This window comes from Plectropomus leopardus, chromosome 17 (assembly GCF_026936395.1).
Source record: "Plectropomus leopardus strain MGB_pleo_1.0 chromosome 17, ASM2693639v1, whole genome shotgun sequence".
In the NCBI taxonomy this organism is placed as follows: domain Eukaryota; kingdom Metazoa; phylum Chordata; class Actinopteri; order Perciformes; family Serranidae; genus Plectropomus; species Plectropomus leopardus.
In genome coordinates this window covers 20,808,590-20,830,320 of record NC_142192.1, presented here as the reverse complement: position 1 = coordinate 20,830,320, position 21,731 = coordinate 20,808,590, and the positions used below count along the sequence as shown (strand labels likewise).

General features: G+C 39.1%; 1 protein-coding gene across 1 annotated transcript in view; it reads right to left on the bottom strand.

Annotated features, from left to right (window-relative positions):
* The window catches only part of slc45a4a (solute carrier family 45 member 4a), a 70,518-nt gene that overhangs the window by 48,066 nt on the left and 721 nt on the right, over positions 1 to 21,731 (bottom strand). The window contains exon 2 of the mRNA XM_042505996.2: positions 19,547 to 19,629. The gene's annotated coding sequence lies outside the window, so the exon portion shown is untranslated. The remainder of the gene's footprint in view (positions 1 to 19,546; positions 19,630 to 21,731) is intronic.

Here is a 21,731-nt window from a genome sequence, read left to right as displayed (position 1 = left end):
TCGAACAGAGGGCTTGTGTGTGTTTGGTGAGAAGATATGAGAGATATTTGATGGGAGAAAAAAGAGAAAGAGAGGAGAACGAGGGGTGAAGGCTTTCAGCGAACAACACGCCTCATACAGAGAGAGAAAAAGAGAAGCAGACGGCATGTATGTTCTTTACGATTTCCCAGAGATCTAAATTCCAGAGTGTGTGTTTTTGTGTCCAGCGGGCCACTGGATTATAAACCATTCGGCAGACACGTTTCGTCACACCCAACACACACTAATGCTTGCCACGTGAACGGCACACACACACACACACACACACACACACACACACATAATAACCGTGTTAAGACCCTCATCAAGAGTCTTAGGGAGAGATTGAGAAAGAAAACAAAATAAGAAAGAGGAGAGGAGGGAAATGAAGGAGGAAAGGATGGAGGGTTTGATCAGGTGGGAGGAATAAATGATGGAGGGAGCAATGTTAGGCAGAGGAAGAGACAGGAAATGCAAAGAATGAGAGGAGACAGACAGATGGACAGATGGAAGAGGGCGGAGGTTAAAAATATTTGTCTCTCCACCCGTTTCTTACCTTCTCTGGTTCAACTCTCCTCTCTATTTTCAGTGCTCTCACATGTCCCTATTAACATTCATGATGCACTCAAGATGTTCATGAATATTTTACACACACACACACACACACACACACACACACACACACACACACACACACACACACACACACACAGCCCCCTCCTCACCTGACCTCACACACTGCAGCAAATTACATAACAAGCCCCGCTCTTTTTCCAGCACTCATATATACATAACAAATACACACTAATTAAAAATCTAAATTATGTTAAAATTAGAGGACGAGCACAGAAAGAACACCACAACAACCCTCCGCTGTCACAGAGAGAGAGCGAGAGAGAGAACATGACGTACTGAAGCTCCCGAACTGTCAAAAAGCTCTATACAGAGCCGTGTCACAACACACAACAACAACAACGTTCAGATCTGGTTAACCAGCGATCTCCAAATACTTCAGTGTGATGGGAAGTTGTGATTAAATTGGGAATGGTGGGAACACACAAAAACAGGGCGGAGATGCTGAAATTTGTTTTTAACAAACAGCAAAGCAATGTAGTGCAATTTGGACCTGCAACACATTTGATATATTAATACATTTTGATGAAACAAGCAAACAGCGCTCTGTGCAGCAGGGGGGGCTTTAGGGCTCTGCAGGCTGAGTTTACGTTTGCTGTTGGATGCTGGAGACACATGTTACAGCCAAACTCTTCTTTACTGCCCTGCAGTCAATGGACATAAGCTGTTAGCCTACAAAACCACTATAACTCTGCTAATGCAACCTGATATGTGTAAGTTTGACATATTAACTTATAACACTAATAGCACTATGACTGGCAAAATAGCATGGCTAATTATAACTGCAGTGGCAAAGACAACGTAAGCGACTAATACTCTTTTTTGGAAATCAATACATCCATTAAATGTATTTCATATATGTTTCTTACCACGAGTAACTGCAACTTCAGCGTGCTTTTCAGGGATGCATTTAGTGATTTGGGGGCTCCCAGGCAAATACCATCTTACTTAACTTGTCACCCTTTCTCTAACTAGGAATGTTGGTATTGTCAGTGCTAGAAGTACTCAAAACTTTTGTTTGTTGGAGAAGCTCATGAAAAAGCAACAATATCACTGGCCAGGAAATCGACCTGTGCTGACGGCATGTTTTTTTGTTGTTTTTTAACACGGCACTGCGCTACTGGGACGCAAATATGTGAATCTGTGCTCAGTTGTATGTGATTTTTCTAAGAAAAAAAACAGGTCAAGGTTAACAAAAAAGGCTTAAAAACAAGCTGAGGTGCTACTATCCATCCTCACGTGACAGCACTATCTGGCCTTCATCTATAACTACAAAACACTCAGACACACACAAACAAAACAGCAAATGCTATCTGATTATAGGTCCATACACTTGTAGCACCAGTCAGTTGTTCTATTGTTTCTAAACGTGTTTACGCATTTGTGAGTGTGTTGGTAACCTGAGCGTGGGCTATATAGAATTTCACCTCAGCTTCTCTGGGAGCCAAAATAAAACAACATACAGTCTCACGCGACAGCGGAGAGGAAGAGAGGGAAGGTAAGGTGAAGGTGGGGCAGATGGGGTTGATGCATAAGGAGGGGAGGAGGAAGACAAAAAGGAATGGAAGTACGGTAAGAAGAAGCTTTACATTAGTCATATAGAGTTGAAAATTTGCCAAACTATAATTACAGCCTAACAATTGTATGTCCCAGCGAACCAGTCAAGTGGCATATACAGCTAAAACCCATGTCTCATGTAGCTCTGACAGTTGACAGTGCCTCAAATGTTGCTGCAAACAAGCTACAAATTCTAAAATCTGGCTTCACACATATCTCAGCCCGGGCAGCACAGACGATCTACACAATCAGCACAGATTTAAGGTGGACAACCGAGATTAGTGTCACTAATTCAGTGTCTGCCCAAACGTCTCCCCGTCTGTTCCTGAGTTATGACATAATGGCCAGGAAAGTGTTTTTGCAGTTTTTTGATCTTTTGGATATAAAATGTCAGAATTTCATAATTTTATCCTATTAGACGTTTGTGTGAAATTTGGTCATAATTAACATATCGTAGTTGTCAGCGCAAACCTCTACATTTCACTATTTTTATTTTTGTTGTATTTTTAAGTTACTTCTATTCATGACTCTGCCATTTCTCAACCAATGAAATGTATTTAAAAAAGCTTGTGACTAAACCTCTTATCTCCATTGGATCCTTTTAAGAAGACAGCATTTTTTTCTAATTCCTGAAAAACAGCATTTTTGAGATAGGAGGTTTGCATCAGACAGCAGCGATATGAGTTCTTGGTCAAAAACACAGTTCGTGATTGTGTCCAAGTGGACGTTTGTGCCAAATTTTAGGGAAATTCCTGAGATATTACTTTCATCAAACTGAGACTGATGCAAGGTCACAGTGACCTTAATGTCTAATCAGTTATTTGTTGAGTCCAAGTGGACATTTGTGCCAAATTTAAGGTCATTTCCATGGGGCATTCTTGAGATATTATGTTAAGAATGGGATGGATGGATGTATGTATGTACAGACGACCAGAAATGCCTCCCAAACATCTACAGCCCAAAAATCTTGATTGTTTTATCCTCAGGTGGACAAAAAGAATGAAAAAGAGCCACATGCACAAGACGAGGAGGGAGGGAAAGGTGATGCCTGGAAAGTCCAAGGTCAGGGACAAATAAGAGTCTGTCGTTTCCTGTGTCTCACACATCAACACACACACACAGGCTCAACTCTGAATCTACAAACACACACACACTAAGCACACGTAACCAATGTCTATTTTAGTGAGCGTTTATTCTTGTGCCACAGACCAGATTACCTGCGACACCAGCAGGAAATCAGGGCAAGCTCAGCTATTCTCACTTCATCTACACCCTCCCGTTGTCATTCTTTATCTCCTTCTCCCTTCTTTTTTCTTTTTTGTTTTTCTCCTCCTTCTTTTACAGTCTCTTGTTCTTTTACATGTAAAAGGTAAAAGGTGAGAAAACACACATGCCTGCTGCCTGCTGCAAGCCTGATCATGTATTGCACATAATGTCAGTGTCAAATAAGCAGTGATATGAATTACAAAAATGCCTTGCATGCTTTCGGCGCTCTTGTGCAACCTTCTGGATACCCTATAGGTGACATTAACCCATTTCTGCAGAGCAGTATGAGTAAACTGTTTTTTGTTTGTTTTTTTTTAATTGTCAAACTCGCCTGGAAGTAGCGTATTTAGGAATATACTGGTGACATGTTTTGAACATACTCATCAGGATCAACGGCAGAGAAGTTTGTCGACCCGATTTTACGTACATTTTGATTAGGTTTGCAACTTATAAAACGCCTGTATTATTCATATTATAACAAGGAGATCCTTTTTTGAATCTAGAGCGATGAATCTAGGAAATATTGACCAAAGAAAATACACTTGTGAGTAAATGATTTGGTCTTTGTGCGTTTGTTTGTCACAACCTTCTAAAACACCATCTCTAACCCATCTATTTGTATCTGGGCATGAATTTTGGTGTCACATGCCAGCAAATTACGTCTGCAAATATAACGCACAGCATAGCACTGACCCATATAGAGCTGGATATAGATTTCAAGGCTGAAGACCTCAGGATCAAGTTCACATTTGGCCGTGACCTGTGGATGTTTGTCCCTCTTTTATTTTCTCTCACACACACACACAGAAAAATACACACAGTCAGTGAATGAAAATGAAGAGGAGTATTTTGTTACTGTGAGTGAGACACTTGGCAACAACTTTTCAAGCGAGAACAGATCTAGTGACTTGATTTGGTGGTTTTTTTTTTTTAGATCAGTCTCCTGTGAAACCCAAGAAATGACTTCAAGTAGTAAAAGAGATTGACATCAGAGGCAGAAAAGATGGGAAATCTGATTTTAAAAAACTGCCGCTGGGAGTTATAAGATGTCAGTATCATGTTTGTGCGGCTCTATTCATTTCAATATCAGTCTGCTTCTGATGAAACAAGACACTGCTTTTCTATTACTTACAATAGAGTGTTTATCCTCAAAAATGTGTGATTTTGTCTGCATCGTTAAATCAGCTGTGCATGTTGTCATTGTCAGGCCTAAACCTTGTATCTATTACTGTATCTACTATTTCCTTTTCTTTTTTGGAAATTAATTCTATTGGTCCCCCTCTACGTTTATCAGTGGGCTTTACCATTTCTCTAACAAAAGATCATGTCAATCAGAGAAAATGCATGACAAAGATCCTTTGGATGTTTTACCATGTCTCAACCAATGAAATGTATTTCAAAAAGCTTGTGACTTAACCTCCTATCTCCATTGGATCCTTTTTCTAGTTCCTGAAGAACAGCAATTTTGGAGACATTTTTTTGTTGGCGCCCAACAGCAGCGATGTGTGAAAATCTACAGCAGTATATCAGAGTATTTGGTGTTTCCATCATGTGCGGCTGCTTGTGACTTTTCCACTCCATTTTGGTCCTTTCTCCTTTTTTATATCATTCTCTGTGCCTGGAGTACAGAGACTCTTCAGTCTTTACTCGCAGTCTCTCTCCCTGTCTCTTACACACACATGCACACACACAGACACACACACACTTGGCAGCAGAAAAGACAGTTTCAGGACAGAGAAACATATAAACACACGGACTGCTAACTGCAAATCAACGCATGCACACAAACACGTCAACATTCCCAAGCTGTCTGTGATATTCCCATGAAAAATAACCATATTCCCAGCTCTGGGAAGCAGATGGCGGGGATAAGTACTACAGTGAGAGAATGAGAGAGAGAGAGAGAGGAGAGGGTTGTAAACAGAGACTGGATGTGTGCGTTATGGTGCAGTGCTGCTGCAGTGCAGAGAGTACAAGGGGGGGGGCACATGTGTATCAACGTGCACAAGCGTCGATGACAAATCCCTTACTCCATAACTAGGGCTTATATCACCATACTGGCTGGTATGAATATGACATAATATACCTGCTGTGCTCATGCTCTCCTGCTCTCTCTCTCTCTCTCTCTCACACACACACACACACACACACACACACACACACAAGCATGTACATATCAAAACACTTATGAGGACCTCCCACTGGCAGCTCAAAATTAATCTCCAATCTCCACCTCACCTGAACCTGACAGCTGCTGCCTCTTAAAATAGAAGTTAAACGTCTTCATTGTTTCTGCACCGGAGCAACGACTGAGAGGGCAGTCAAGGTCAATAAGTCTCTCTACAGACGAGTTGATCAAGTTTTACGAGTCAATCTGCTGTAACAACTGTTGAGGGTTTGCAGTTAGTACATATTTCCATATATATATTTATATATATATATATATATATATATATATATATATAAACATGTACAGCTCCATTATGACATCGTTTTCAAATGCAAACAAGTCACTACTATTATCTGTGTACAACCAAGTAAATTCACCGCGAATGACACATTAAATATTTCTGATCCCCGTTAGCTGCTCTTCCTGGTGTCCACGCACAACAGAACAAACATGCACCACAACATATAACACATATTAAAAGTCCCAAAAAGAACATAAAGTAAAAGTCAAGTGAAATGTTAAAGATAAAGTTCACGAATTAACAAATGAGTTCATACCTCTTCCTACTCCTTTTTGAACATGTAAGATTTTTTTGTTGTTGTTTATTAGAATCTATTCATTAAGTTTGTGTATAGGTAATCATCCATTTCTGTTATTGCGATTTTGTTGATTTTCATCTTTTTTTGTTTTGTTTGTTTGATTTGCTCAAAATAAATATCTATCAAATCAAAATCAAATGAAAAAACATCACAGCACATGAACTTTATTAGACATGTAGCACATATAAAGTCAGATTTTATAAAGCACATAAAAGCAGAGATGTTTAATACTAAGTATGCCACTTTAAGTACCTACTTGAGATAGGATCATTCTTTTACTCACGAACTGAAACTTTTGAAAACAAAAACAGGTGTGTTTATTTATTAAAATTTTACCTGAAAATTGTATGAACTCTTTAATCAAACTAAAGAAAATTACATTACTAAAACAACATTAAATGTTGTTTTTCTATAGACAGAAAAGTCTCTTGGTTAATGGTGGTTTTCAACTGCTGCCAAAAATGTACGATACAAAACACCAAAATCTGGTTTCTCCTGTATGTCATCATATAAGATATTCACACGCAGTTAGTGCATAATCCATTTGAGTTAAGCAAATCAGTAATTATATCTAAGGGTGTGTCACTACATTAGTACATTAAACAAAAAACTGCTCCTCCCAGTTTAACATGCCAGCAGACAAGTTCATTTTTACAAAAGTTCCTGCCAATAAAGAAATAATTAAATAAAAATCTAATGTAAGAAAAGGAATGTAAATTGGCCAAAAATGGAAAACATGCTCAGTTTGAAATCAGGCTTATTTTAGCCTATTAAACAATAAATTAAACATTAACATAAGAAAAATCAGTAAACTCTCTGTTGCTGATGATAATTATTTAAATTATTATTATTTAAAGCTATTTTTCAGGTCATCTCCTTGTTTGTTTTTGGTTTAAACTTTCTTTTTATTTTTTGGGAGAGTTTTCCAGTATTTTTCTTGTACTTTTTTTACAAATTTCTTGCTAATTTTGGGGTAATTTCTACCTTTAAGTCACTCATTACCTTGTTACCCTTTCCTAACAAATAAAGAAAAAACAACTGGCAAAGTTGCTGGTACTAAATGACAAGCTTTTTGTTGGTCAAGATGCTAAAAAATGGAGCTCATGTTGAAACAGGTACAAGAAATATGCAGCCAGTCTTAGCATAACACTAGCAAAAGTTAGAGAGGAGAAGTGAGGACGGATCAGAGGACTCTGCGGTGTGTTGTGTCAGCTAGCTTTGCAGCCAGTTATAGCCCAGCCACCCTGTTTATTTTTAGCCCGGGCTAATAGGCTAGCTCGTTAGCTGGCCCACATACAGTCAGTTCACACGTTCACACACGCAGCAGTTAGCACAAAATGCAAAAAAAAAAAAACATTGCTGGCTTTCAGCTTTTGTATGTTTTAGTCCTTCAGCTAATCATCTCTCACTCGCTACATTAGCTTTACTTCCACAAGCTACTGTAGGGACTGTTCTTTATTTATTAGAGGAGGGGGGTTGCTGGGATGTGACTTTGTTTTTTTGTTGTGTTTTTTTTTTTGTTTGTTTTTTTTCTTTTACCTTCCCTGAGGTAACAAATATTTTTCCCAGAGCCTCCTTGCGTGATTTTGATCTGAGGCGAAAACATTAAAAGGACAGATGAGATAGAAATGAATAAAATAAATAAATAAATAAATAAAAACCCCACACCAATAAAGATAAACAGGCCTACAATTAGAAGAATAAAAGCAGTATACACAGGGTATAAATATTAATAATAGACTATTAAGCAGGTTCAAGACAGAGTAAAAAGATAAATTGAAAGATAAAAGACAAATTAAAATAGACAACACGACATATAAAAAAAAGTCTGTGAAATGGGTTTTAATACTTGATTTAAAAGACGTTAGATTTCAAAAACTGACCCTCTGATGTTTGAAAGTGAAAAGTTTAAGACAAAATCCTGAAACTGGAAAAAAGCCTTGGTTTTTCACTCTTGGCGTGTATGCTGGTTAGTTAGTGCAAATGGATGATTTCTGGCCAAATTTTAAATGAGACATAGAATTAAGTGATTTTGATGATTTTTTGTTTTGTTTTGTTTTGTTTTGTTATTAATGGAAGCGTTTGTTCAACATAATGTTTCCAAGAACCACTAGAAATCTTAAAATATAACAATAATTTCCTATTTTTACAGTTTCTGGTTATGATAATTTTTTTAACTTTGGCAATTTTCAAAGAAGACAAGCTTTCTTAAAAATAAATACATTTAAAAAAGGCAGTTAAATAAATAAAAAATACAGCCATTTAACGTAGTAAGCCCCTCGCCTAAGCAAAAAATAATAAACCTAAGTTCCTCCCCACTGTTTAAAAAAAAAATTTGACATGCCTTCTCCTTCGTGCACCGCCCTCTCCCAAATAAATAACAAACAGTCCCTTTCAGGTTTCAGGCTAAAGCAAAAATGTGCTAAAGCAGCACAAGGCCCCTATTCAGACAGGTTGATGGTGACCACAGCTTAAAAAAAACTGCACTATTTAATCAAAATATGATATTATTTCTTTGTTAGAGACAGACCTGTCTGTGGGCACTGAAGTAACACACAAACATACACACACTGTTTTCTAGATCCACTTCCTGCTGATCTGAGCCTGTCTAATCAGTTGATGTCAATGTAGTTTCAACTGTCTCATAAATTTAGTATCATTTTTATGTTAGCTAGTGACCCAGAAGTTTTCTATCCCCACAACTACTATGCCAACTAATAGCTTATGATTAAATGTAAAGATGCTGCATTAACTCCTGCAGGTCTGTGTGTTTGAAGCTGGATACAGTGAAGGTTTTGACAAGCTGCTGACAGCAGCCTTGGCCTGCTTCTACACCGGAGTCACGTTACTGGCTGTGTGTCACCCTCACCACATAACCACAAACACACACACACACACACACACACACACACACACACACACAGACACACACACACACACACACACAGAGGACTGTAGCTCAGCAGCTCAGCACCTCAAACCTCATCTGTGCCCCCCTTTGACTACAGTACCCCCTACCCAACATCACATTACTGCACCCCCTGCCTGCATCCGATCCCTCTGACCCTGAGGGCCTGCCCCCTTTGAGAGGGTCTGTGTGTGTGTGTATGTGTATGCGTGTGTGTGTTCATTTATGTGTGTGTGTGTGTGTGCGGGTATCCTCCCCCCTTACGGCCCCCTGAGGCTATAACCACAAGGGAGCAGCCAGCCAAAGAGGAGACAGAAAAGAGAAACTCAAAGGGCGTGCAGGGAGGTGATACAAATCTACTGGACATATCTCACAATTTGAGGCCGTCTTTTTTCCATCCAGCTATCAGTGTGACCAAGCACCATCTGTCACACACTTTAGTTTTCCCTTTCTCTGATCAAAACTGAAATAAAACCCCAAACCTGCCTCTAACTCAGCTCAAACCTCACTAATAAACAATAATAAAACCCCCGCTGCTTACCCCACAAGCCGACGTAAAGCAGCTAAACACTAAAGCACTGATAAAAAAAACTGTTCTCTTTTTGTACCAAGCATCATTTTTTCACACCAGCTTCTTTTACTAGTAGCCAAAAGAATTATAATTGCCTGCAAAGACCTGTTCAAAACAGCACAAGACCTAAAGATGGTGCAAGTCTTAACCCCGCCCACACGTCTTATGGAATATTCCACTGTTAAGCTGACACACACACACACACACACACAAAACACCCACCCACACACACACACAAAACACACACTCCTCATGCATGATACTGATAAAAGCCAACTGACTTCAGCAGCATCAAACTACTTGACCACACGCACAGGTTTAGTTCTCAACAGCAACAAAGTCAAATGATCAAAATGTGCAAACACATGAGGATTATCATGCAAACAGTCTTGCCCTGCAGTTCTGACATGAGCCAAAATATAAATCCTCAGTTATTATTGCATTTGAATTTACATTTTTGGTGCAAGGTTGCTCAAGCCTGGCACTGCTTTAACCACAGAGGAATGTCTTATTCTCCAGAATTTCCTGTTGTCAAGTCGACGAAAATAAAACCCACCCATCAGTTGTAAAAAAAAAAAAAAAAAGTAGTTGTTGATATGAAACAATAGATGAAAGTAAGGTTTTCTGCCTTGTTTGTTTTGTTCCTCTCCTCACATGTTGTTTATTTGTCAGAGAAGGACACGGCTGAGGATTGGCACATGGAACAAATTTAGCTTTGGTTTTGTTATAAACCAAAGTGTGTCAGACAGTCTAACCAAACCTGCGGCTTAATACTCCAGCAAACATCGCCCATAAGCTGCACACAAACAGTCTCTGATTGAAAACTGACATGTCAGTAGACGCATGCCAGCGACATCTATGCCACATTTTGATGGCATAAAATGCATTAAATCTGACTCCAGAAAAAAATGTCAATAATGTTTTGATAAGATGAGCAACAGATGAGTTGGGAAGGAAAAAGTAACATCCACAACTTCAACAGAAATGTCAGGTTCAGTCTAGTAAGTGGTTTTCCTGCATCTACAACATCATCCCACCAGTGTTTTCATCTGCAGCATCCACAACATTTTATGATCAAATCTGGCAGCAAGCTGTGGTGACTCATAATGGTGCTCGACTTTATCAAACGCTTCACCGAGACGCAAAGACCGTTCTCTGAGGACATTTTCAGTAAACAATCCTAAAAAAAATGTGGTGCATATGGACACCTAGTACAAAAACAATCCAAAAATCACATAAGAAATCAATAGCCTGTCCCCTAAAACACACAATCAAATCATTTGTCAGAGTGTTTAACCCAAATTGTTTTATGAAAGTGCACATTTCTATATCTGGGAGGCTGCAATAAAACCTACCACTCTGGCTAGTATCCATCCCACAGAGTGACAACAAAAACAAAACAAGCACATAATTAGACAAATAGAGAATGTAAAAGAGAAAAATGTTTCACTGTATCTCTTGTACAGTAAACTGATCCTTGTTTAACTGATATGTGATGCTGAAATGTATAATAATGTCAGTTTAGTGTTACTGCTGAAACTGTAAAACTGTGTAAAAGGATGTTCTTCCTCTTAAGCACGAAAATCAGACCAAAAGGGAACAAACGGGTAATTGTGTGTGTGTGTGGTGTGTGTGTGTGAGTGTGTGTGTGTGTGTGTGTGTGTGTGTGTGTTCCCATTACTCTGAGTGCAGTATTACTAACAGTGTTAATGACATTACTGGCACACGGCCAGTTATGTCCTCTTGTCTTTCACCGCAGATACCTGACCACCTGTCCGTGTGTGCAGTCCCTTCCAGACGACTCACTCTGTAAATATTCAGCTAGTTTTACATGTTCATGTCTAGAAACTGAAGCAATCCTCACCAGAAAATCAATTAATAGATAATTGATGAATCAATACGTCATTTTTAAGCAAAAACATGCCCCCAAAATCCACAGGTTTCAGACTCTCAAAAGTGAATATCTGCTGTTTTTTTTCACTGGTATTAAAATTAATATCTTTGGATTTTGAAATGTCAGTGTTAGCAATGGAGTACTGACTGATTGATAAGACATTTTTTACTTTTGTTGCTATTTATCTAACCAAATATTTAGTAATTTATTGAGAATGGAAATACTTATTTGAAATGGTCAGTTTTTTCCCATTTAAGCTGGTCTGACAATCTGCTTACTTGGCACAAAATCACATTTCTGAAATATTCGATCACTTTGCCAATACAGGCATGCAAAAAAATACAAAAAATCCTACAAACAAAGCAGCATGCTAACCAATTATAGAAAACTAGGAGGTGAAGCTTTATAAGCAGTGGCTTGACAGTACAGCTGGGTCATATCTAAATATAACATATTAATATATAATGTTTGGAGTTTTTAAGGCAGTATTGTATCTCTGTAAGATCTTTGTATCAATGTGAAGACGTATTTTGAGTTTTCAAGTATTCACTTTTCTGCATTGGCCTATAATTGCATAAAGTTAAAAAGACAGGACTGATATTGGGATTTTGAGAGTGGACATCCCCATTTAAAAAGGCAATGTCTTTACCGCAGCGGCCACGGGTTCCACCTCATGGCCCTTTGCCGCATATCGCCCCCTCTCTCTCCCCCCTTTCACGCTCACGTCCTGTCCTGTCTAATAAAGGCAAAATGCCAAAAAAAAATCTTTAAAAAAAGAAAATCCATCTTGCCAGCTTTACATATTGTGCTTTTGTCCAATTAGTGTCCTGTAAGTAGCCACTGGCAACTACAGGCACCGTTCAGGTTTGTGCGACAACGGAGAGGCGACTGTTTGTTCAGAACAATGATGGCAGCTCCTTAAGAGGCTATTAGTGTACATACTGCAGTAGCATCAGAACTGGAGAGTATTTCTTAATTGAGAGAAGAGCAGTATTTATTGTATTACTTAAGTATTTACTGAAAGTGCCTGCCTTCTTACAGCCAGTTTCTAATGGCGGCTTCTTAGATGGTTCTCTATGACAAACCAGCTGCTGCGTCAGGTTAGACCGCACCGTCAAAATCAGAAATCAACCCAACTCCACAAAAATTTTGCATTACAAATAACCTTCCTGTGCTCTCTGATGTCAGATTCCAAATATCCCACAAGAAATGAAGCTTAATTTGTAACACAACAGAGCCTGCTTTAAACTACACACAGATGATCAGCAGACATTGCGTGTGTGTGTGTGTAAAGATCGCTTGGGGCTGCAGACCAGTCTATCAAGACTTGTTCTGGATTTTTTAACGGACAAAAACAACATTCCAACACACAATGACAATCTAAAAAAACACAGAAGGCTGCATACCCCACCTTTCATCCAAAGCCTGAAAACAATGCTATAACTCATTAATAACGTCATGTAATTCATAACATACACCCAAAAGTTAAAAGGTAAACAAACTGTGGCACAGACAACAGAAGGATGAATAAGTGTGAGAGTACTGGGCGCAGCATGCGCTGCCAATAAAGACGAAGTAAAGGACACCAAAGATGCTGGGCACAAAGCAAATCTGATTCACTGCCAGTCATATCTGGCATCCAGTCAGCTCTTTGGTATTTTAATTGGAGAGTGGGACGTCAGTTTGTCCTGGGACAGGATGAGTCAGTGAAGATGAGAACAGAGATTGGACAGAACCCCGAGAGATGTCTTAAGAGAGAAGCTCCATTATTTGATTTAAGGGTGACATTACTGACGCAGGATAAAATGACTTTGAAAGCAAACTTTGTAGAGAGAAAACTTTAATGCCTGAAAAACTGGCTCTAAGTGCAAATGTTTCACAGCGACTCACTGACTGGCTTTAATAATAGCATGTATGTATTACCTCTCAAAGGAGGTCATGTTTTCGGTGCTGATGCGTCTGTTTGTTTGTTTCTCAGCAGGATTACTGAAATACCACTGGCCTGATTTTCATGAAACTTGGTGAACGGGTGAAGCACGGGCATAAGAAGAACCCGTTAAATTTGGGAGCAGATCCAAATCATTGGGCAGATACAGGAACTGTATTTCCCTTTGGTTAAACTTGCAAAAAATGCACATACCTCTCACAAGTGAACATAACAACAGCTGTCCTATGGGTGAGGTTTTTTTTCTGGCAAAGAGATGACCCACCCTACTCTGCCTTCAATTGGTTTTCCCTGATAATATTACCCTCGTTAATTACACTCTTCTTGCTGAAACATAAGCAATCCAACCAACAAAGGTAGCGAGTGCTAGCCAATTAGGAGAGGAGTAGGGAAGGTTAATGCCTTCACTATCCTAGAAAAAAAAATTGACATCCCCTGGGTCTAAACTAGGGAGTGACATTTTGACAACATGTTATGGGTGCGACTGACCACAGACGATTTAAAAAGCAGCTGGCAGCAGTAAGCAGCTAACTCAAAGAACAACCCAAATGTCCAAAAATTTGGAAAACAATGAAGTTCGGGAGCTCTTTACCCTTCGAGCAGATGATGAGATCAGCCGTCATATAACAGACATGGCGGATGCCTGTTATTGCCATGTTATGCCACTGTTGTTTATAAAGCGCTGCCGACATGTTATATGTCACACTAGAGGCGTCAAGCCCGTCATGCCTCTTTTGCTTTCAAGATGGTGGCCTGCTATTTAAACTACACTTTAGCAGCACGATCCCACTGTAATTCAGTCCCTATGGTGCGATCTCTGCGAAAAAGGGCTGCTTCTAGTACTTGCATTGTGTCTTGAAAGGGTCTGCTGGTGCTGACTTTTCCAGTTTAGCTGCGTTCCTAATTCGGAGGCAGACAGAATTGTTTCTTCACACATGATTATGGAAAATCTAAAGAGAGGAATTCACACCTCTAAAAGAAAAAGCCTGAGTCAAATGCCAGCTCATTGTTCTGCTCTGACAGCAGTAATTAGGAGCACAGAAATCTCTGATAAAGGCCAGTTGTTTTCTACATAAAGTGCTCTGTGAGATCAGGTGACCTTTAACATTAAATGGACCACTAATTACTGAGAGAAATAAAAAGATACCATTGTAAACAAGGTTGTTGGGGCTGGGTTTTTTTTAATTTAATATAAGAGGTTTTATTAAGAAGTTCATGGTATAAGAAAAAGCATGTCTTTACTGAACACTATCAGCTTCTGTTTTCTAATGACAGCTGATAATGTCAATGTTTTGGTTATTGCAAAAAGGTCTTTAAAATCAATTTAAAACCTCTTACTTTCAACAAACCAGTCTCCTCACAGGGTCAGTTTTGCAGCTGTTCTATAGCCTTTAATCATATCACATGATCATCAGAAAATTAAGTTTTCCTAGTTGTCATGGAGTCAAATCCCATTTTTTACACTACACTACATTTTTATTCTAAAAAATGGCAGAAAAAAACACTCACTGGCTCTGTCAATCATCTAATAGCTGTTGTGGTAGAAAGTTTTGCCAACTGCTGTTTCCAAAGTCACGAATAAAGTCTTTCTGAAATCTACAGGTGATAACTTGAACATCACTGTTATGTTTTATTCTCAAAAGTTGAACACATTTTTATTCATTCACACAGGGACTATAAATCCCCTTTAATCACTGGACAAAAATGCCCATAAGATCTGGCTTATGTCTTTAGTGGGAAAGTTTACAATCAACATATATTCCCAGAAAAAATGACAATGCAGTAGTCACGTGTATTTATCGGCTCAAGCTCCCACTTGCTCGATCAGCAGTGATGGAAAAATAACACGCTAAATTTTGCCCCTTTTCTGACGTGATTGACGATAACTTCTGCAAGTCTCTGTCATCTCAGATTCCATTAATCTTTCCAAATTAGTCAATACCACCTTTTGATTAGAGACTGGATAAGTAACACATATTCTAAAAGTAACCCCTGTCACATTTTCAGTGGCTTCCATGCTGCTTTCTACTGTTTACTAGCTCTGTTTACTGGTGCGTATGTGACCTCCAATGTGACAGAGACAATAAAATAAAAAAAATTAAAAAACGGGAATGGGAAAGGAGTCAATTGCCTATTTTGAGCGGGTTTTCCTGTGTTTACAAAGTCTGCACGTGTATGTAATGAGTTAAAATCACTTGAAACAAACTACAGAACTGAAGAGATTTCTCAGTGTGACTCTGGAGCCCAAGCCAAAAATAGAAACAGGCACAAATAAGAAAGACAGTTGAAGAAAGAAAGAAAAAAAGAGAAATGGTAGACAAGATAGAGTTGAGAAGAGCTGACAGGAGGACAAGAAGACAAAGTGGAAAGTCTCTATTCTTAGAAGACGTTTTGTGTTATTGAAAACCTCTCTGGCTACACAGAGCATCTGTGTGTGTGTGTGTGTGTGTGTGTGTGTGTGTGTGTGTGTGTGTGTGTGTGTGTGTGTGTGTGTGTGTGTGTGTGTGTGTTTCTTCTAACACAAAGCCAGGGCTAAATACAGTACAGCCATCTGATATTGACTTTGATAACAGTCCTCCACCACGAGAAAACCAACCAGCAATGCATGAAGTGCTGCTGACAGTCTACACACAAACAAACATAACTGCCTGCAGACACACACACACACACACACACACACACACACAGAAACACAAACACACACCTATTAGACAGCCGATGAATCAAACTGTCACATCTGCTTTCTATTTTTCCAAGACATAAATGTTAGTCTGCTATTGGAAGAGGAAGTCCAGAGAGGATAAAGCTTCAAAGCTAAGAGAGCCAAAGTTAAGAATAGTGGCGTTTTTTTTTTACCCACCTAGAAAGTAAACAACCCACCAGACGTGCGAAAGGCCATGCCAGATCTTTACATAATTCACATCTGAAATTTGCCGGTTGGATCAAAAAAAATTAAGGAAAAAAATGTAAACAGAGCAGCAACCTGTCATCTTTTTCCCTCAGCTGTTTGAATGCCTTGACTCCAAACAACACAACGGCATTTATAGCTGCAACAACTATGTGTGTATGTGCATGTGTATGTGTGTGTGTAAGAGAAAGAGCGATCTGGTAGAGATAAGGGGGGCTATCAATGGCATTGATGTAAGTGAGATGACAAACACACACACATAAACACACAGTCTTGCGCTCTGATCAGAGGTGGGAAAACATACTCGCTCCCTCTTTTCTTTCTCTCTCTCTCTCTGGTTTGTGTACAAAAACTTCACACCAGTATGAAGTGGGTTATCTACACTCAGGATCAGGGTTCAGGATACAAAGCCAGATCAGCTCTCTCTCTCTCTCTCTGTGTGTGTGTGTGTGTGTGTGTGTGTAATATATGAGAAAGACATAGATGCTGAGAGAGCAATAGTGTAAGGCAGACAGGATCCTTTGCAGGATTTTCCTAAAAAGGACATATATAGACTTGTCAAAATTAAACCCTCTCAATCATGACTTATGACTCATAGAAGTGTGCGGCGGTGTGTTTTTATGCAGCGACTCTACCATCTGCCCGTGTTTTCTGTGCTTGGGATGTTTATGGGCGTGTACTCCAACAGCACTCAGGTGAGGTTGGGTTTACTTAATCCTGCCAGCACCCTTGTACAAAGTCTGTGTAGTATCCAGTTGTGACCACATGACGTGGTAATTGCGAGTGGGTGTGCTTATGAGCTTCCATCATGAAGCAAACAAACATCCGAGGGTGAAGAAGAGGGGAAATTTACACAACGTTATCAATGAAAATGTCTACCTGGAGAGATGACAGGATTCGGGAACTTCTGTTGGTAAGGACCAAAGCTGAAATCTTAAGACAAATTCAAGGAACGGTAAGAGACTGTGATGTAATCAGCCTCATGTCCCATCTCCTGCACGCTCTACCTGAGTGCAGCTCTTTGCCTAAACCAAACGTATTTCCAGTAAGTGAGAACACTTCTGACACAATCTCCAGTTTACCTGTGTGAAAGAGAAACTAGACAATGTCCAAACGTGATTCTCCTCACATTGACTGGAGTTTATATAAGAAAATGGCTTAAGAGACACAGCACAGAATAAACTAGAGACATTAAGATGCAAAAAACACACAAAATGAATCTAGAGTTAGCTTTTACTTCTGCTGGTCAGCCAACAATCTACAAACTGCATAGTATACCTTTAAACCACCTCGGCAAGACGGTGGGTTTTGAGCCAAAAGAAAAAGAGCTGCATTTTTTGTTACTTTAACTTCTGGCCAAAAAAAAATTGCTTGGCTCAACGGTTGCTACAGCACAATGTGACATCATCCAGCAACGAGAAGCATTAGCCAATTAAAAACATGCAAGAGCACATTTGTTTTCCATTGTTGTATATTTTGCAGATTCACTTTGGCATTGTGGCCTTCATTGGACAGTTCTACCTGTAGAGAGTGAGTGTGGACTCGAACTGGGGACTTGCTCGATCAGGGGGTGCACCCCAAAATTAATTTTGGAAAAGAGGCCCCTGATGGGTACTCATATTGGCAAATATGGCAATGACAACTATAAGCTCATTTAAACCTTTAATAAAAGGTACTATACAGCACACAACTGCCCCCCTCCTCAGTGGCATATGGCATCCAGTAAGTTAGAGCACTAAGCAACCTACCTGTAACTAGTGTTGTAGTCAAGACCATACTAACTGAGACTGATATGAGACCGAGACCTTCTTAAAATGGTCTACAGACTGGTCCTGAGACTAAGACCAATCTCAAGTGCTACAACACAATCTGTAACTGTCAAAAATACATTTTGTGCAAGTGTCAGCACAATGATCAAGCATACCTCTCTGATAAGAAACTAAAGAAAGAACAAGAAAAGGAGGAAAAACGACACCCGGATGTGTTGGGGGGGCCTGGGGCTCCCCCAGAGTCTGGGATCGCCACTGTGCACAATAAGCATCTAAAATGTCCTTTCAGCAGGGCTCCCTCTCGTTTTAAGGAACCTGCAGGTTGCATCACCTCCCACTGAGACTCTCACGCTTCATCGTGTGGTGTGGAAACCATTAAACCAACAGATCTGGAGTTTCAGTGAGTATGATGTGGGCTCATAGAACGGTATTCAACAGCAGTCTGACAATGTGCCAAAGTCAGTCTGTAATATGTGGTGCGTTTTGTGTGTTTGGGCCACAAATCAACCTCCAGGAACATATTTATCTTTTTAAAGTAGAGGTCCCACTGTGATAGAATACTATGTGCAATACATGTAGAGAACATAAAGTTATGATCTGTGTTATAAATTGGCACGAAAGGAGACATATTAGGACATTATTTACATATTTAAGGAAATATAATCCAGTTCCACATGCAAAGTATCAAAATATTTGTATATGGAGGGATGATCAAAAGCCTTTGTGAATGTATGCATATGGCGGTGGACGCTCTGTTTGCACAACATCTGTGCAAATATATGTTGAGGTTCATGAGTCTCATGTGACTGTCTGCTCGTGATCTGGCTGTATTTTGCTGGTAATATTGCAATGCTGACTCAGCACCCGTTGATAGTCAGCACACATTTCATCAAGAGGAAGTCGTTTGCTTTCAGTTCAGCTGAAGCAGACTGTCTCGAACAACCTGAAACTCAGATGCATCACGACATGTCGAAAGAAAGAGGGTGACACAAAGGGACACAGATTTCTAAGGGAGAGGTGTTAACAGTATGACTGTGTTTTTGTGTTTAAACCAAGGGCATTGCACATCTAAGTTGCATTGTTCTGCTCGTGCTAGTTGTGGTTTTAAGCAGAAAGAAAATAGAGGAATAACATCTAACATGTGTTGGCCATTTGCATCACTATTTGGGACCTTTGTTTTGTTTTTATGCAGCTTTACTCGACGAAACAGCAAAATAACACACAAAAAGAGGACTCTAAAATACAGAGTTAAGTGTGAATAAGAGAAATGAGTGCTATCTCCTAAGTGTTCATGCATGAGAGACTCACTAAAAGGCCTTGAAAGCTTCATAAATGTCGCTGAGACGTCGACGTTTTGGTCCAGGCTGCAACTTCAAGCCCTGCAGTCGTACCTGAAAAGCAAAGAGTTAAGATTCAGCAAATCAGCATAGTGCACACAAACTCAGAAAGTCAGGTTTTCCTGCAAGGGTGTAAGTTTTGTTTCAGCATTAGTGGGGGGACACATATGACACAAGGAGATTTTTAGCATCAAACACCAAATTTCTTGCACTGTGGATATTTAATATGCATAAATTCCGCCTTTTATTAATTAATTTATGGTTGAAATGTCTATCATTTCATCAAAAGACCTCGGCTACTTTCATGTTTTTATTAAATGCATATGATCTAAATAATACAGGGGGGGTGCGTAGCCTGCATTCTCCCCTCAGAATCTACGCCTGTGTTATACTATACATTAGATCAATACAGCACCCAACAGCACAACAAATACGCACATCCGCTCTTACTCGTTCATGCGCACGAGCATGGAAATAAATCAGTAGCTGCTAATAAAGCAGAGCACACACAAGCCAGCAAAACACTTAATGCAAAGTCTCTCCCCCAGCACTCTGCCTGTGCACCTGAGATTTGATGGAGCTGCAGCCGTCCAACAAGAATATATCTACACCAAACTGTGCGCTAAATCAGAAAAAAATAGTGTAGAATCCTGCTGATATACACAGTAGTTGAGTAGCTTTAAATTGATGTATATTAAAATTTCTTCTACTCTAAATAAAACATTATTTTTAAACATTTTCTGACAGAAAAGGGTGCTTGAGCTGATATTATTGTGTTCATCTATACAGTTATTTACTGGACAAACCAATTAATAGTGTGCATCCCCGTTTTTTTGACCAACAGTCAAAACATAAAGATGTTCCATTTACTATGATAAAACACTAAAAAAACAACAACAACAAATATCCACATGTAAGAAGCTAGGATCAGAGTTTTTCTGGTACTTTTTAATAAGAAACTACTTTAATGACAGTCAACCTGTGCACCGATGCCTTTGGAGCTGTCCAACAAAGATGAATTTAAACAAAAATTATAAGATGAATCACAGAGATGTGTGTATAAACCTTCTGATAGAAACAGCAGATATGTGGATGTGTATTTAAGGTCCACTGAGCTAAGTAAAAAAAATGGTACAGAAGCTCTGTTGACGATTTAACATTGACACTCGCACTCACAAGGACACTGCCTTTGCAAAGTGAAGCAGCAACCATCCAACAAAGATACATTTAAACAAAACGGTATGCTAAATCACAGAAATGTGTGTACAATACCTCACACAGAAACAGTAAGTAAGTAAAGTCAAATTAATGTACATTAGAGGCTCTCTAAGCTAAATAAAACATGATTTTAAAATGTTTTTCACGACAAAAATGTGCAGGAGCTCTGTTGTTGATTTAATACTGACACTGTTATATTAATGCACGTTATTTTCTGGATAAATCAATTAATAGTTTGCATCCCAAGCATACTGACATCTTGAAATTGCCTGTTTTGTTTGACCAACTTAAAACCATAAAACACTAACAAAAATCAACAAATATTTACATTAGAGAAGCTAGAACCCGAATGTTTTGGTATTTTGCATAAGAGACGATTTAAACGACACTCTGCCTTTTCTGAGTGAAGCAACAACCATCCAACTAGATACATTTAAACAAAAACTGTACACCGAATCACAGAGATGTGTGTAAAATCCTTTCAGATACAAACAGTATATAAGTAGCATCAAATGGATGTATATTCAAGGTCATTCAAAGTAAATAAAACACATTTTTGCATGTTTTTGACAGCAAAAAATGTTCAGGAGTTCTGTTGACTTAATACTGACTGAGTATTATTTTGATGTGCAGTTATTTTTCTGAAAAAATCTATTAAGTTGCTTGCAAGCACAGTAAAACAACAAGGTGACAAATGCTGGTTTTGTTTGACCGACAGTCCAAAACACGATATTCAATTTACAATCCTAAAACAATAAGAAAATACTCACATTTGAGAAGCTAGAACCAGAGTTTTTTTGTGCTTTTGCTTCAGAAACTACTTAAATAACTAACTGCTTTATGAAATTATTGCAGACTCATTTTCTTTCTGTGGTACTACTGGTACTTTCAACCATAAATACCATTATTTCTAATGCTGAAGTCTTACCTGCAGCCCG